Source organism: Anoplopoma fimbria, chromosome 17 (assembly GCF_027596085.1).
Source record: "Anoplopoma fimbria isolate UVic2021 breed Golden Eagle Sablefish chromosome 17, Afim_UVic_2022, whole genome shotgun sequence".
NCBI classification, from domain to species: Eukaryota; Metazoa; Chordata; class Actinopteri; order Perciformes; family Anoplopomatidae; genus Anoplopoma; species Anoplopoma fimbria.
The window spans coordinates 9,533,284-9,547,970 of record NC_072465.1 but is presented as its reverse complement, the minus strand read 5'-3'; the positions used below and the strand labels follow the sequence as shown (position 1 = coordinate 9,547,970).

The following is a 14,687-nucleotide window of genomic DNA, read 5'->3' as shown; positions in this document are numbered from 1 at the left end:
TCAGAAACTCTACACATCAAGTCAATATGTCCCCAAAACACGACTTCCAGCTGCCGAAACCCGGGATTGAACCAGGGACATTTAGATCTTCAGTCTAACGCTCTCCCAACTGAGCTATTTCGGCGCAAAACGGTGCACCAGAGTGGCCCTCAGACGGAAAACAAAATATCTGGAAAAAATTGCCGGACAACACTTTCTATCACCATAAAGAGGCGATTGCACTGTCGCTTAACATCGGACTAGCTTGGTTTCAGTTCACAATGCAAAACAATTCTACACCGAAGGCTAAACATCAAGGCAATATGTCCCCAAAACACAACTTCCAGCTGCCGAAACCCGGGATTGAACCAGGGACATTTAGATCTTCAGTCTAACGCTCTCCCAACTGAGCTATTTCGGCGCAAAACGGTGCACCAGAGTGGCCCTCAGACGGAAAACAAAATATCTGGAAAAAATTGCCGGACAACACTTTCTATCACCATAAAGAGGCGATTGCACTGTCGCTTAACATCGGACTAGCTTGGTTTCAGTTCACAATGCAAAACAATTCTACACCGAAGGCTAAACATCAAGGCAATATGTCCTCAAAGCACAACTTCTAGCTGCCGAAACCTGGATTTGACGTTTCATGAAACACTGTTTTCCTGCTTTGTTGACTAGCTTTTAACTGGTGTGTCCTGAACTTGGGGGCCCAAACTGAAAGAAACATCTGATATCTCAAAGCAAACGGTGGTAGAAAAGCTGCCTGCATTCATAACATCATCTAACGGGGACAGAGATGCAAGGGTAGGCCTTATGTCCAGATGTGGATGAATGAATGTATTGCAGGGATATGTGAGCGCACGAGGGGATGCGACACAATCATATCAGGCTTGTGTGAGTCAGAAACTCTACACATCAAGTCAATATGTCCCCAAAACACGACTTCCAGCTGCCGAAACCCGGGATTGAACCAGGGACATTTAGATCTTCAGTCTAACGCTCTCCCAACTGAGCTATTTCGGCGCAAAACGGTGCACCAGAGTGGCCCTCAGACGGAAAACAAAATATCTGGAAAAAATTGCCGGACAACACTTTCTATCACCATAAAGAGGCGATTGCACTGTCGCTTAACATCGGACTAGCTTGGTTTCAGTTCACAATGCAAAACAATTCTACACCGAAGGCTAAACATCAAGGCAATATGTCCCCAAAACACAACTTCCAGCTGCCGAAACCCGGGATTGAACCAGGGACATTTAGATCTTCAGTCTAACGCTCTCCCAACTGAGCTATTTCGGCGCAAAATGGTGCACCAGAGTGGCCCTCAGACGGAAAACAAAATATCTGGAAAAAATTGCCGGACAACACTTTCTATCACCATAAAGAGGCGATTGCACTGTCGCTTAACATCGGACTAGCTGTTTCAGTTCACAACGCAAAACAATTCTACACCGAAGGCTAAACATCAAGTCAATATGTCCTCAAAGCACAACTTCTAGCTGCCGAAACCTGGATTTGACGTTTCATGAAACACTGTTTTCCTGCTTTGTTGACTAGCTTTTAACTGGTGTGTCCTGAACTTGGGGGCCCAAACTGAAAGAAACATCTGATATCTCAAAGCAAACGGTGGTAGAAAAGCTGCCTGCATTCATAACATCATCTAACGGGGACAGAGATGCAAGGGTAGGCCTTATGTCCAGATGTGGATGAATGAATGTATTGCAGGGATATGTGAGCGCACGAGGGGATGCGACACAATCATATCAGGCTTGTGTGAGTCAGAAACTCTACACATCAAGTCAATATGTCCCCAAAACACGACTTCCAGCTGCCGAAACCCGGGATTGAACCAGGGACATTTAGATCTTCAGTCTAACGCTCTCCCAACTGAGCTATTTCGGCGCAAAACTGTGCACCAGAGTGGCCCTCAGACGGAAAACAAAATATCTGGAAAAAATTGCCGGACAACACTTTCTATCACCATAAAGAGGCGATTGCACTGTCGCTTAACATCGGACTAGCTTGGTTTCAGTTCACAATGCAAAACAATTCTACACCGAAGGCTAAACATCAAGGCAATATGTCCCCAAAACACAACTTCCAGCTGCCGAAACCCGGGATTGAACCAGGGACATTTAGATCTTCAGTCTAACGCTCTCCCAACTGAGCTATTTCGGCGCAAAACGGTGCACCAGAGTGGCCCTCAGACGGAAAACAAAATATCTGGAAAAAATTGCCGGACAACACTTTCTATCACCATAAAGAGGCGATTGCACTGTCGCTTAACATCGGACTAGCTTGGTTTCAGTTCACATGCAAAACAATTCTACACCGAAGGCTAAACATCAAGGCAATATGTCCCCAAAACACAACTTCCAGCTGCCGAAACCTGGATTTGACGTTTCATGAAACACTGCTTTCCTGCTTTGTTGACTAGCTTTTAACTGGTGTGTCCTGAACTTGGGGGCCCAAACTGAAAGAAACATCTGATATCTCAAAGCAAACGGTGGTAGAAAAGCTGCCTGCATTCATAACATCATCTAACGGGGACAGAGATGCAAGGGTAGGCCTTATGTCCAGATGTGGATGAATGAATGTATTGCAGGGATATGTGAGCGCACGAGGGGATGCGACACAATCATATCAGGCTTGTGTGAGTCAGAAACTCTACACATCAAGTCAATATGTCCCCAAAACACGACTTCCAGCTGCCGAAACCCGGGATTGAACCAGGGACATTTAGATCTTCAGTCTAACGCTCTCCCAACTGAGCTATTTCGGCGCAAAATGGTGCACCAGAGTGGCCCTCAGACGGAAACAAAATATCTGGAAAAAATTGCCGGACAACACTTTCTATCACCATAAAGAGGCGATTGCACTGTCGCTTAACATCGGACTAGCTTGGTTTCAGTTCACAATGCAAAACAATTCTACACCGAAGGCTAAACATCAAGGCAATATGTCCCCAAAACACAACTTCCAGCTGCCGAAACCCGGGATTGAACCAGGGACATTTAGATCTTCAGTCTAACGCTCTCCCAACTGAGCTATTTCGGCGCAAAACGGTGCACCAGAGTGGCCCTCATACGGAAAACAAAATATCTGGAAAAAATTGCCGGACAACACTTTCTATCACCATAAAGAGGCGATTGCACTGTCGCTTAACATCGGACTAGCTTGGTTTCAGTTCACAATGCAAAACAATTCTACACCGAAGGCTAAACATCAAGGCAATATGTCCTCAAAGCACAACTTCTAGCTGCCGAAACCTGGATTTGACGTTTCATGAAACACTGCTTTCCTGCTTTGTTGACTAGCTTTTAACTGGTGTGTCCTGAACTTGGGGGCCCAAACTGAAAGAAACATCTGATATCTCAAAGCAAACGGTGGTAGAAAAGCTGCCTGCATTCATAACATCATCTAACGGGGACAGAGATGCAAGGGTAGGCCTTATGTCCAGATGTGGATGAATGAATGTATTGCAGGGATATGTGAGCGCACGAGGGGATGCGACACAATCATATCAGGCTTGTGTGAGTCAGAAACTCTACACATCAAGTCAATATGTCCCCAAAACACGACTTCCAGCTGCCGAAACCCGGGATTGAACCAGGGACATTTAGATCTTCAGTCTAACGCTCTCCCAACTGAGCTATTTCGGCGCAAAACGGTGCACCAGAGTGGCCCTCAGACGGAAAACAAAATATCTGGAAAAAATTGCCGGACAACACTTTCTATCACCATAAAGAGGCGATTGCACTGTCGCTTAACATCGGACTAGCTTGGTTTCAGTTCACAATGCAAAACAATTCTACACCGAAGGCTAAACATCAAGGCAATATGTCCCCAAAACACAACTTCCAGCTGCCGAAACCCGGGATTGAACCAGGGACATTTAGATCTTCAGTCTAACGCTCTCCCAACTGAGCTATTTCGGCGCAAAACTGTGCACCAGAGTGGCCCTCAGACGGAAAACAAAATATCTGGAAAAAATTGCCGGACAACACTTTCTATCACCATAAAGAGGCGATTGCACTGTCGCTTAACATCGGACTAGCTTGGTTTCAGTTCACAATGCAAAACAATTCTACACCGAAGGCTAAACATCAAGGCAATATGTCCTCAAAGCACAACTTCTAGCTGCCGAAACCTGGATTTGACGTTTCATGAAACACTGCTTTCCTGCTTTGTTGACTAGCTTTTAACTGGTGTGTCCTGAACTTGGGGGCCCAAACTGAAAGAAACATCTGATATCTCAAAGCAAACGGTGGTAGAAAAGCTGCCTGCATTCATAACATCATCTAACGGGGACAGATGCAAGGGTAGGCCTTATGTCCAGATGTGGATGAATGAATGTATTGCAGGGATATGTGAGCGCACGAGGGGATGCGACACAATCATATCAGGCTTGTGTGAGTCAGAAACTCTACACATCAAGTCAATATGTCCCCAAAACACGACTTCCAGCTGCCGAAACCCGGGATTGAACCAGGGACATTTAGATCTTCAGTCTAACGCTCTCCCAACTGAGCTATTTCGGCGCAAAACGGTGCACCAGAGTGGCCCTCAGACGGAAAACAAAATATCTGGAAAAAATTGCCGGACAACACTTTCTATCACCATAAAGAGGCGATTGCACTGTCGCTTAACATCGGACTAGCTTGGTTTCAGTTCACAATGCAAAACAATTCTACACCGAAGGCTAAACATCAAGGCAATATGTCCCCAAAACACAACTTCCAGCTGCCGAAACCCGGGATTGAACCAGGGACATTTAGATCTTCAGTCTAACGCTCTCCCAACTGAGCTATTTCGCGCAAAACGGTGCACCAGAGTGGCCCTCAGACGGAAAACAAAATATCTGGAAAAAATTGCCGGACAACACTTTCTATCACCATAAAGAGGCGATTGCACTGTCGCTTAACATCGGACTAGCTTGGTTTCAGTTCACAATGCAAAACAATTCTACACCGAAGGCTAAACATCAAGGCAATATGTCCCCAAAACACAACTTCCAGCTGCCGAAACCTGGATTTGACGTTTCATGAAACACTGTTTTCCTGCTTTGTTGACTAGCTTTTAACTGGTGTGTCCTGAACTTGGGGGCCCAAACTGAAAGAAACATCTGATATCTCAAAGCAAACCTTGGTAGAAAAGCTGCCTGCATTCATAACATCATCTAACGGGGACAGAGATGCAAGGGTAGGCCTTATGTCCAGATGTGGATGAATGAATGTATTGCAGGGATATGTGAGCGCACGAGGGGATGCGACACAATCATATCAGGCTTGTGTGAGTCAGAAACTCTACACATCAAGTCAATATGTCCCCAAAACACGACTTCCAGCTGCCGAAACCCGGGATTGAACCAGGGACATTTAGATCTTCAGTCTAACGCTCTCCCAACTGAGCTATTTCGGCGCAAAACGGTGCACCAGAGTGGCCCTCAGACGGAAAACAAAATATCTGGAAAAAATTGCCGGACAACACTTTCTATCACCATAAAGAGGCGATTGCACTGTCGCTTAACATCGGACTAGCTTGGTTTCAGTTCACAATGCAAAACAATTCTACACCGAAGGCTAAACATCAAGGCAATATGTCCCCAAAACACAACTTCTAGCTGCCGAAACCTGGATTTGACGTTTCATGAAACACTGCTTTCCTGCTTTGTTGACTAGCTTTTAACTGGTGTGTCCTGAACTTGGGGGCCCAAACTGAAAGAAACATCTGATATCTCAAAGCAAACGGTGGTAGAAAAGCTGCCTGCATTCATAACATCATCTAACGGGGACAGAGATGCAAGGGTAGGCCTTATGTCCAGATGTGGATGAATGAATGTATTGCAGGGATATGTGAGCGCACGAGGGGATGCGACACAATCATATCAGGCTTGTGTGAGTCAGAAACTCTACACATCAAGTCAATATGTCCCCAAAACACGACTTCCAGCTGCCGAAACCCGGGATTGAACCAGGGACATTTAGATCTTCAGTCTAACGCTCTCCCAACTGAGCTATTTCGGCGCAAAACGGTGCACCAGAGTGGCCCTCAGACGGAAAACAAAATATCTGGAAAAAATTGCCGGACAACACTTTCTATCACCATAAAGAGGCGATTGCACTGTCGCTTAACATCGGACTAGCTTGGTTTCAGTTCACAATGCAAAACAATTCTACACCGAAGGCTAAACATCAAGGCAATATGTCCCCAAAACACAACTTCCAGCTGCCGAAACCCGGGATTGAACCAGGGACATTTAGATCTTCAGTCTAACGCTCTCCCAACTGAGCTATTTCGGCGCAAAACTGTGCACCAGAGTGGCCCTCAGACGGAAAACAAAATATCTGGAAAAAATTGCCGGACAACACTTTCTATCACCATAAAGAGGCGATTGCACTGTCGCTTAACATCGGACTAGCTTGGTTTCAGTTCACAATGCAAAACAATTCTACACCGAAGGCTAAACATCAAGGCAATATGTCCTCAAAGCACAACTTCTAGCTGCCGAAACCTGGATTTGACGTTTCATGAAACACTGCTTTCCTGCTTTGTTGACTAGCTTTTAACTGGTGTGTCCTGAACTTGGGGGCCCAAACTGAAAGAAACATCTGATATCTCAAAGCAAACGGTGGTAGAAAAGCTGCCTGCATTCATAACATCATCTAACGGGGACAGAGATGCAAGGGTAGGCCTTATGTCCAGATGTGGATGAATGAATGTATTGCAGGGATATGTGAGCGCACGAGGGGATGCGACACAATCATATCAGGCTTGTGTGAGTCAGAAACTCTACACATCAAGTCAATATGTCCCCAAAACACGACTTCCAGCTGCCGAAACCCGGGATTGAACCAGGGACATTTAGATCTTCAGTCTAACGCTCTCCCAACTGAGCTATTTCGGCGCAAAACGGTGCACCAGAGTGGCCCTCAGACGGAAAACAAAATATCTGGAAAAAATTGCCGGACAACACTTTCTATCACCATAAAGAGGCGATTGCACTGTCGCTTAACATCGGACTAGCTTGGTTTCAGTTCACAATGCAAAACAATTCTACACCGAAGGCTAAACATCAAGGCAATATGTCCCCAAAACACAACTTCCAGCTGCCGAAACCCGGGATTGAACCAGGGACATTTAGATCTTCAGTCTAACGCTCTCCCAACTGAGCTATTTCGGCGCAAAAGGTGCACCAGAGTGGCCCTCAGACGGAAAACAAAATATCTGGAAAAAATTGCCGGACAACACTTTCTATCACCATAAAGAGGCGATTGCACTGTCGCTTAACATCGGACTAGCTTGGTTTCAGTCAATGCAAAACAATTCTACACCGAAGGCTAAACATCAAGTCAATATGTCCTCAAAGCACAACTTCTAGCTGCCGAAACCTGGATTTGACGTTTCATGAAACACTGTTTTCCTGCTTTGTTGACTAGCTTTTAACTGGTGTGTCCTGAACTTGGGGGCCCAAACTGAAAGAAACATCTGATATCTCAAAGCAAACCTTGGTAGAAAAGCTGCCTGCATTCATAACATCATCTAACGGGGACAGAGATGCAAGGGTAGGCCTTATGTCCAGATGTGGATGAATGAATGTATTGCAGGGATATGTGAGCGCACAGGGATGCGACACAATCATATCAGGCTTGTGTGAGTCAGAAACTCTACACATCAAGTCAATATGTCCCCAAAACACGACTTCCAGCTGCCGAAACCCGGGATTGAACCAGGGACATTTAGATCTTCAGTCTAACGCTCTCCCAACTGAGCTATTTCGGCGCAAAACGGTGCACCAGAGTGGCCCTCAGAGACGGAAAACAAAATATCTGGAAAAAATTGCCGGACAACACTTTCTATCACCATAAAGAGGCGATTGCACTGTCGCTTAACATCGGACTAGCTTGGTTTCAGTTCACAATGCAAAACAATTCTACACCGAAGGCTAAACATCAAGGCAATATGTCCCCAAAACACAACTTCTAGCTGCCGAAACCTGGATTTGACGTTTCATGAAACACTGCTTTCCTGCTTTGTTGACTAGCTTTTAACTGGTGTGTCCTGAACTTGGGGGCCCAAACTGAAAGAAACATCTGATATCTCAAAGCAAACGGTGGTAGAAAAGCTGCCTGCATTCATAACATCATCTAACGGGGACAGAGATGCAAGGGTAGGCCTTATGTCCAGATGTGGATGAATGAATGTATTGCAGGGATATGTGAGCGCACGAGGGGATGCGACACAATCATATCAGGCTTGTGTGAGTCAGAAACTCTACACATCAAGTCAATATGTCCCCAAAACACGACTTCAGCTGCCGAAACCCGGGATTGAACCAGGGACATTTAGATCTTCAGTCTAACGCTCTCCCAACTGAGCTATTTCGGCGCAAAACGGTGCACCAGAGTGGCCCTCAGACGGAAAACAAAATATCTGGAAAAAATTGCCGGACAACACTTTCTATCACCATAAAGAGGCGATTGCACTGTCGCTTAACATCGGACTAGCTTGGTTTCAGTTCACAATGCAAAACAATTCTACACCGAAGGCTAAACATCAAGGCAATATGTCCCCAAAACACAACTTCCAGCTGCCGAAACCCGGGATTGAACCAGGGACATTTAGATCTTCAGTCTAACGCTCTCCCAACTGAGCTATTTCGGCGCAAAACTGTGCACCAGAGTGGCCCTCAGACGGAAAACAAAATATCTGGAAAAAATTGCCGGACAACACTTTCTATCACCATAAAGAGGCGATTGCACTGTCGCTTAACATCGGACTAGCTTGGTTTCAGTTCACAATGCAAAACAATTCTACACCGAAGGCTAAACATCAAGGCAATATGTCCTCAAAGCACAACTTCTAGCTGCCGAAACCTGGATTTGACGTTTCATGAAACACTGCTTTCCTGCTTTGTTGACTAGCTTTTAACTGGTGTGTCCTGAACTTGGGGGCCCAAACTGAAAGAAACATCTGATATCTCAAAGCAAACGGTGGTAGAAAAGCTGCCTGCATTCATAACATCATCTAACGGGGACAGAGATGCAAGGGTAGGCCTTATGTCCAGATGTGGATGAATGAATGTATTGCAGGGATATGTGAGCGCACGAGGGGATGCGACACAATCATATCAGGCTTGTGTGAGTCAGAAACTCTACACATCAAGTCAATATGTCCCCAAAACACGACTTCCAGCTGCCGAAACCCGGGATTGAACCAGGGACATTTAGATCTTCAGTCTAACGCTCTCCCAACTGAGCTATTTCGGCGCAAAACGGTGCACCAGAGTGGCCCTCAGACGGAAAACAAAATATCTGGAAAAAATTGCCGGACAACACTTTCTATCACCATAAAGAGGCGATTGCACTGTCGCTTAACATCGGACTAGCTTGGTTTCAGTTCACAATGCAAAACAATTCTACACCGAAGGCTAAACATCAAGGCAATATGTCCCCAAAACACAACTTCCAGCTGCCGAAACCCGGGATTGAACCAGGGACATTTAGATCTTCAGTCTAACGCTCTCCCAACTGAGCTATTTCGGCGCAAAACTGTGCACCAGAGTGGCCCTCAGACGGAAAACAAAATATCTGGAAAAAATTGCCGGACAACACTTTCTATCACCATAAAGAGGCGATTGCACTGTCGCTTAACATCGGACTAGCTTGGTTTCAGTTCACAATGCAAAACAATTCTACACCGAAGGCTAAACATCAAGGCAATATGTCCTCAAAGCACAACTTCTAGCTGCCGAAACCTGGATTTGACGTTTCATGAAACACTGTTTTCCTGCTTTGTTGACTAGCTTTTAACTGGTGTGTCCTGAACTTGGGGGCCCAAACTGAAAGAAACATCTGATATCTCAAAGCAAACGGTGGTAGAAAAGCTGCCTGCATTCATAACATCATCTAACGGGGACAGAGATGCAAGGGTAGGCCTTATGTCCAGATGTGGATGAATGAATGTATTGCAGGGATATGTGAGCGCACGAGGGGATGCGACACAATCATATCAGGCTTGTGTGAGTCAGAAACTCTACACATCAAGTCAATATGTCCCCAAAACACAACTTCCAGCTGCCGAAACCCGGGATTGAACCAGGGACATTTAGATCTTCAGTCTAACGCTCTCCCAACTGAGCTATTTCGGCGCAAAACGGTGCACCAGAGTGGCCCTCAGACGGAAAACAAAATATCTGGAAAAAATTGCCGGACAACACTTTCTATCACCATAAAGAGGCGATTGCACTGTCGCTTAACATCGGACTAGCTTGGTTTCAGTTCACAATGCAAAACAATTCTACACCGAAGCTAAACATCAAGGCAATATGTCCCCAAAACACAACTTCCAGCTGCCGAAACCCGGGATTGAACCAGGGACATTTAGATCTTCAGTCTAACGCTCTCCCAACTGAGCTATTTCGGCGCAAAACGGTGCACCAGAGTGGCCCTCAGACGGAAAACAAAATATCTGGAAAAAATTGCCGGACAACACTTTCTATCACCATAAAGAGGCGATTGCACTGTCGCTTAACATCGGACTAGCTTGGTTTCAGTTCACAATGCAAAACAATTCTACACCGAAGGCTAAACATCAAGGCAATATGTCCTCAAAGCACAACTTCTAGCTGCCGAAACCTGGATTTGACGTTTCATGAAACACTGCTTTCCTGCTTTGTTGACTAGCTTTTAACTGGTGTGTCCTGAACTTGGGGGCCCAAACTGAAAGAAACATCTGATATCTCAAAGCAAACGGTGGTAGAAAAGCTGCCTGCATTCATAACATCATCTAACGGGGACAGAGATGCAAGGGTAGGCCTTATGTCCAGATGTGGATGAATGAATGTATTGCAGGGATATGTGAGCGCACGAGGGGATGCGACACAATCATATCAGGCTTGTGTGAGTCAGAAACTCTACACATCAAGTCAATATGTCCCCAAAACACGACTTCCAGCTGCCGAAACCCGGGATTGAACCAGGGACATTTAGATCTTCAGTCTAACGCTCTCCCAACTGAGCTATTTCGGCGCAAAACGGTGCACCAGAGTGGCCCTCAGACGGAAAACAAAATATCTGGAAAAAATTGCCGGACAACACTTTCTATCACCATAAAGAGGCGATTGCACTGTCGCTTAACATCGGACTAGCTTGGTTTCAGTTCACAATGCAAAACAATTCTACACCGAAGGCTAAACATCAAGGCAATATGTCCCCAAAACACAACTTCCAGCTGCCGAAACCCGGGATTGAACCAGGGACATTTAGATCTTCAGTCTAACGCTCTCCCAACTGAGCTATTTCGGCGCAAAATGTGTGCACCAGAGTGGCCCTCAGACGGAAAACAAAATATCTGGAAAAAATTGCCGGACAACACTTTCTATCACCATAAAGAGGCGATTGCACTGTCGCTTAACATCGGACTAGCTTGGTTTCAGTTCACAATGCAAAACAATTCTACACCGAAGGCTAAACATCAAGGCAATATGTCCTCAAAGCACAACTTCTAGCTGCCGAAACCTGGATTTGACGTTTCATGAAACACTGCTTTCCTGCTTTGTTGACTAGCTTTTAACTGGTGTGTCCTGAACTTGGGGGCCCAAACTGAAAGAAACATCTGATATCTCAAAGCAAACGGTGGTAGAAAAGCTGCCTGCATTCATAACATCATCTAACGGGGACAGAGATGCAAGGGTAGGCCTTATGTCCAGATGTGGATGAATGAATGTATTGCAGGGATATGTGAGCGCACGAGGGGATGCGACACAATCATATCAGGCTTGTGTGAGTCAGAAACTCTACACATCAAGTCAATATGTCCCCAAAACACGACTTCCAGCTGCCGAAACCCGGGATTGAACCAGGGACATTTAGATCTTCAGTCTAACGCTCTCCCAACTGAGCTATTTCGGCGCAAAACGGTGCACCAGAGTGGCCCTCAGACGGAAAACAAAATATCTGGAAAAAATTGCCGGACAACACTTTCTATCACCATAAAGAGGCGATTGCACTGTCGCTTAACATCGGACTAGCTTGGTTTCAGTTCACAATGCAAAACAATTCTACACCGAAGGCTAAACATCAAGGCAATATGTCCCCAAAACACAACTTCCAGCTGCCGAAACCCGGGATTGAACCAGGGACATTTAGATCTTCAGTCTAACGCTCTCCCAACTGAGCTATTTCGGCGCAAAACGGTGCACCAGAGTGGCCCTCAGACGGAAAACAAAATATCTGGAAAAAATTGCCGGACAACACTTTCTATCACCATAAAGAGGCGATTGCACTGTCGCTTAACATCGGACTAGCTTGGTTTCAGTTCACAATGCAAAACAATTCTACACCGAAGGCTAAACATCAAGGCAATATGTCCTCAAAGCACAACTTCTAGCTGCCGAAACCTGGATTTGACGTTTCATGAAACACTGCTTTCCTGCTTTGTTGACTAGCTTTTAACTGGTGTGTCCTGAACTTGGGGGCCCAAACTGAAAGAAACATCTGATATCTCAAAGCAAACGGTGGTAGAAAAGCTGCCTGCATTCATAACATCATCTAACGGGGACAGAGATGCAAGGGTAGGCCTTATGTCCAGATGTGGATGAATGAATGTATTGCAGGGATATGTGAGCGCACGAGGGGATGCGACACAATCATATCAGGCTTGTGTGAGTCAGAAACTCTACACATCAAGTCAATATGTCCCCAAAACACGACTTCCAGCTGCCGAAACCCGGGATTGAACCAGGGACATTTAGATCTTCAGTCTAACGCTCTCCCAACTGAGCTATTTCGGCGCAAAACGGTGCACCAGAGTGGCCCTCAGACGGAAAACAAAATATCTGGAAAAAATTGCCGGACAACACTTTCTATCACCATAAAGAGGCGATTGCACTGTCGCTTAACATCGGACTAGCTTGGTTTCAGTTCACAATGCAAAACAATTCTACACCGAAGGCTAAACATCAAGGCAATATGTCCCCAAAACACAACTTCCAGCTGCCGAAACCCGGGATTGAACCAGGGACATTTAGATCTTCAGTCTAACGCTCTCCCAACTGAGCTATTTCGGCGCAAAACTGTGCACCAGAGTGGCCCTCAGACGGAAAACAAAATATCTGGAAAAAATTGCCGGACAACACTTTCTATCACCATAAAGAGGCGATTGCACTGTCGCTTAACATCGGACTAGCTTGGTTTCAGTTCACAATGCAAAACAATTCTACACCGAAGGCTAAACATCAAGGCAATATGTCCTCAAAGCACAACTTCTAGCTGCCGAAACCTGGATTTGACGTTTCATGAAACACTGTTTTCCTGCTTTGTTGACTAGCTTTTAACTGGTGTGTCCTGAACTTGGGGGCCCAAACTGAAAGAAACATCTGATATCTCAAAGCAAACGGTGGTAGAAAAGCTGCCTGCATTCATAACATCATCTAACGGGGACAGAGATGCAAGGGTAGGCCTTATGTCCAGATGTGGATGAATGAATGTATTGCAGGGATATGTGAGCGCACGAGGGGATGCGACACAATCATATCAGGCTTGTGTGAGTCAGAAACTCTACACATCAAGTCAATATGTCCCCAAAACACGACTTCCAGCTGCCGAAACCCGGGATTGAACCAGGGACATTTAGATCTTCAGTCTAACGCTCTCCCAACTGAGCTATTTCGGCGCAAAACGGTGCACCAGAGTGGCCCTCAGACGGAAAACAAAATATCTGGAAAAAATTGCCGGACAACACTTTCTATCACCATAAAGAGGCGATTGCACTGTCGCTTAACATCGGACTAGCTTGGTTTCAGTTCACAATGCAAAACAATTCTACACCGAAGGCTAAACATCAAGGCAATATGTCCCCAAAACACAACTTCCAGCTGCCGAAACCCGGGATTGAACCAGGGACATTTAGATCTTCAGTCTAACGCTCTCCCAACTGAGCTATTTCGGCGCAAAACTGTGCACCAGAGTGGCCCTCAGACGGAAAACAAAATATCTGGAAAAAATTGCCGGACAACACTTTCTATCACCATAAAGAGGCGATTGCACTGTCGCTTAACATCGGACTAGCTTGGTTTCAGTTCACAATGCAAAACAATTCTACACCGAAGGCTAAACATCAAGGCAATATGTCCTCAAAGCACAACTTCTAGCTGCCGAAACCTGGATTTGACGTTTCATGAAACACTGCTTTCCTGCTTTGTTGACTAGCTTTTAACTGGTGTGTCCTGAACTTGGGGGCCCAAACTGAAAGAAACATCTGATATCTCAAAGCAAACGGTGGTAGAAAAGCTGCCTGCATTCATAACATCATCTAACGGGGACAGAGATGCAAGGGTAGGCCTTATGTCCAGATGTGGATGAATGAATGTATTGCAGGGATATGTGAGCGCACGAGGGGATGCGACACAATCATATCAGGCTTGTGTGAGTCAGAAACTCTACACATCAAGTCAATATGTCCCCAAAACACGACTTCCAGCTGCCGAAACCCGGGATTGAACCAGGGACATTTAGATCTTCAGTCTAACGCTCTCCCAACTGAGCTATTTCGGCGCAAAACGGTGCACCAGAGTGGCCCTCAGACGGAAAACAAAATATCTGGAAAAAATTGCCGGACAACACTTTCTATCACCATAAAGAGGCGATTGCACTGTCGCTTAACATCGGACTAGCTTGGTTTCAGTTCACAATGCAAAACAATTC

General features: G+C 45.6%; 1 protein-coding gene and 33 non-coding genes across 34 annotated transcripts in view; all 34 read right to left on the bottom strand.

The window, feature by feature from the left end:
* The window catches only part of mfsd4aa (major facilitator superfamily domain containing 4Aa), a 69,989-nt gene that overhangs the window by 14,484 nt on the left and 40,818 nt on the right, over positions 1-14,687 (bottom strand). The window lies entirely within an intron of this gene.
* Positions 52-124, bottom strand: trnaf-gaa (transfer RNA phenylalanine (anticodon GAA)). Its single transcript has one exon. It is a non-coding gene; the product is annotated as a tRNA-Phe (tRNA).
* trnaf-gaa (transfer RNA phenylalanine (anticodon GAA)) lies at positions 328-400 on the bottom strand. Its single transcript has one exon. It is a non-coding gene; the product is annotated as a tRNA-Phe (tRNA).
* On the bottom strand, positions 933-1,005 carry trnaf-gaa (transfer RNA phenylalanine (anticodon GAA)). Its single transcript has one exon. It is a non-coding gene; the product is annotated as a tRNA-Phe (tRNA).
* On the bottom strand, positions 1,209-1,281 carry trnaf-gaa (transfer RNA phenylalanine (anticodon GAA)). Its single transcript has one exon. It is a non-coding gene; the product is annotated as a tRNA-Phe (tRNA).
* trnaf-gaa (transfer RNA phenylalanine (anticodon GAA)) lies at positions 1,812-1,884 on the bottom strand. Its single transcript has one exon. It is a non-coding gene; the product is annotated as a tRNA-Phe (tRNA).
* Positions 2,088-2,160, bottom strand: trnaf-gaa (transfer RNA phenylalanine (anticodon GAA)). Its single transcript has one exon. It is a non-coding gene; the product is annotated as a tRNA-Phe (tRNA).
* trnaf-gaa (transfer RNA phenylalanine (anticodon GAA)) lies at positions 2,692-2,764 on the bottom strand. The gene has a single exon. It is a non-coding gene; the product is annotated as a tRNA-Phe (tRNA).
* trnaf-gaa (transfer RNA phenylalanine (anticodon GAA)) lies at positions 2,967-3,039 on the bottom strand. Its single transcript has one exon. It is a non-coding gene; the product is annotated as a tRNA-Phe (tRNA).
* trnaf-gaa (transfer RNA phenylalanine (anticodon GAA)) lies at positions 3,572-3,644 on the bottom strand. Its single transcript has one exon. It is a non-coding gene; the product is annotated as a tRNA-Phe (tRNA).
* trnaf-gaa (transfer RNA phenylalanine (anticodon GAA)) lies at positions 3,848-3,920 on the bottom strand. Its single transcript has one exon. It is a non-coding gene; the product is annotated as a tRNA-Phe (tRNA).
* On the bottom strand, positions 4,451-4,523 carry trnaf-gaa (transfer RNA phenylalanine (anticodon GAA)). The gene has a single exon. It is a non-coding gene; the product is annotated as a tRNA-Phe (tRNA).
* On the bottom strand, positions 4,727-4,800 carry trnaf-gaa (transfer RNA phenylalanine (anticodon GAA)). Its single transcript has one exon. It is a non-coding gene; the product is annotated as a tRNA-Phe (tRNA).
* Positions 5,331-5,403, bottom strand: trnaf-gaa (transfer RNA phenylalanine (anticodon GAA)). Its single transcript has one exon. It is a non-coding gene; the product is annotated as a tRNA-Phe (tRNA).
* Positions 5,936-6,008, bottom strand: trnaf-gaa (transfer RNA phenylalanine (anticodon GAA)). The gene has a single exon. It is a non-coding gene; the product is annotated as a tRNA-Phe (tRNA).
* On the bottom strand, positions 6,212-6,284 carry trnaf-gaa (transfer RNA phenylalanine (anticodon GAA)). Its single transcript has one exon. It is a non-coding gene; the product is annotated as a tRNA-Phe (tRNA).
* trnaf-gaa (transfer RNA phenylalanine (anticodon GAA)) lies at positions 6,817-6,889 on the bottom strand. The gene has a single exon. It is a non-coding gene; the product is annotated as a tRNA-Phe (tRNA).
* Positions 7,093-7,165, bottom strand: trnaf-gaa (transfer RNA phenylalanine (anticodon GAA)). Its single transcript has one exon. It is a non-coding gene; the product is annotated as a tRNA-Phe (tRNA).
* Positions 7,692-7,764, bottom strand: trnaf-gaa (transfer RNA phenylalanine (anticodon GAA)). The gene has a single exon. It is a non-coding gene; the product is annotated as a tRNA-Phe (tRNA).
* Positions 8,298-8,370, bottom strand: trnaf-gaa (transfer RNA phenylalanine (anticodon GAA)). Its single transcript has one exon. It is a non-coding gene; the product is annotated as a tRNA-Phe (tRNA).
* Positions 8,574-8,646, bottom strand: trnaf-gaa (transfer RNA phenylalanine (anticodon GAA)). The gene has a single exon. It is a non-coding gene; the product is annotated as a tRNA-Phe (tRNA).
* On the bottom strand, positions 9,179-9,251 carry trnaf-gaa (transfer RNA phenylalanine (anticodon GAA)). Its single transcript has one exon. It is a non-coding gene; the product is annotated as a tRNA-Phe (tRNA).
* Positions 9,455-9,527, bottom strand: trnaf-gaa (transfer RNA phenylalanine (anticodon GAA)). Its single transcript has one exon. It is a non-coding gene; the product is annotated as a tRNA-Phe (tRNA).
* Positions 10,060-10,132, bottom strand: trnaf-gaa (transfer RNA phenylalanine (anticodon GAA)). The gene has a single exon. It is a non-coding gene; the product is annotated as a tRNA-Phe (tRNA).
* trnaf-gaa (transfer RNA phenylalanine (anticodon GAA)) lies at positions 10,335-10,407 on the bottom strand. The gene has a single exon. It is a non-coding gene; the product is annotated as a tRNA-Phe (tRNA).
* On the bottom strand, positions 10,940-11,012 carry trnaf-gaa (transfer RNA phenylalanine (anticodon GAA)). Its single transcript has one exon. It is a non-coding gene; the product is annotated as a tRNA-Phe (tRNA).
* On the bottom strand, positions 11,216-11,288 carry trnaf-gaa (transfer RNA phenylalanine (anticodon GAA)). Its single transcript has one exon. It is a non-coding gene; the product is annotated as a tRNA-Phe (tRNA).
* Positions 11,822-11,894, bottom strand: trnaf-gaa (transfer RNA phenylalanine (anticodon GAA)). Its single transcript has one exon. It is a non-coding gene; the product is annotated as a tRNA-Phe (tRNA).
* Positions 12,098-12,170, bottom strand: trnaf-gaa (transfer RNA phenylalanine (anticodon GAA)). The gene has a single exon. It is a non-coding gene; the product is annotated as a tRNA-Phe (tRNA).
* Positions 12,703-12,775, bottom strand: trnaf-gaa (transfer RNA phenylalanine (anticodon GAA)). Its single transcript has one exon. It is a non-coding gene; the product is annotated as a tRNA-Phe (tRNA).
* Positions 12,979-13,051, bottom strand: trnaf-gaa (transfer RNA phenylalanine (anticodon GAA)). Its single transcript has one exon. It is a non-coding gene; the product is annotated as a tRNA-Phe (tRNA).
* On the bottom strand, positions 13,584-13,656 carry trnaf-gaa (transfer RNA phenylalanine (anticodon GAA)). The gene has a single exon. It is a non-coding gene; the product is annotated as a tRNA-Phe (tRNA).
* Positions 13,860-13,932, bottom strand: trnaf-gaa (transfer RNA phenylalanine (anticodon GAA)). Its single transcript has one exon. It is a non-coding gene; the product is annotated as a tRNA-Phe (tRNA).
* On the bottom strand, positions 14,465-14,537 carry trnaf-gaa (transfer RNA phenylalanine (anticodon GAA)). The gene has a single exon. It is a non-coding gene; the product is annotated as a tRNA-Phe (tRNA).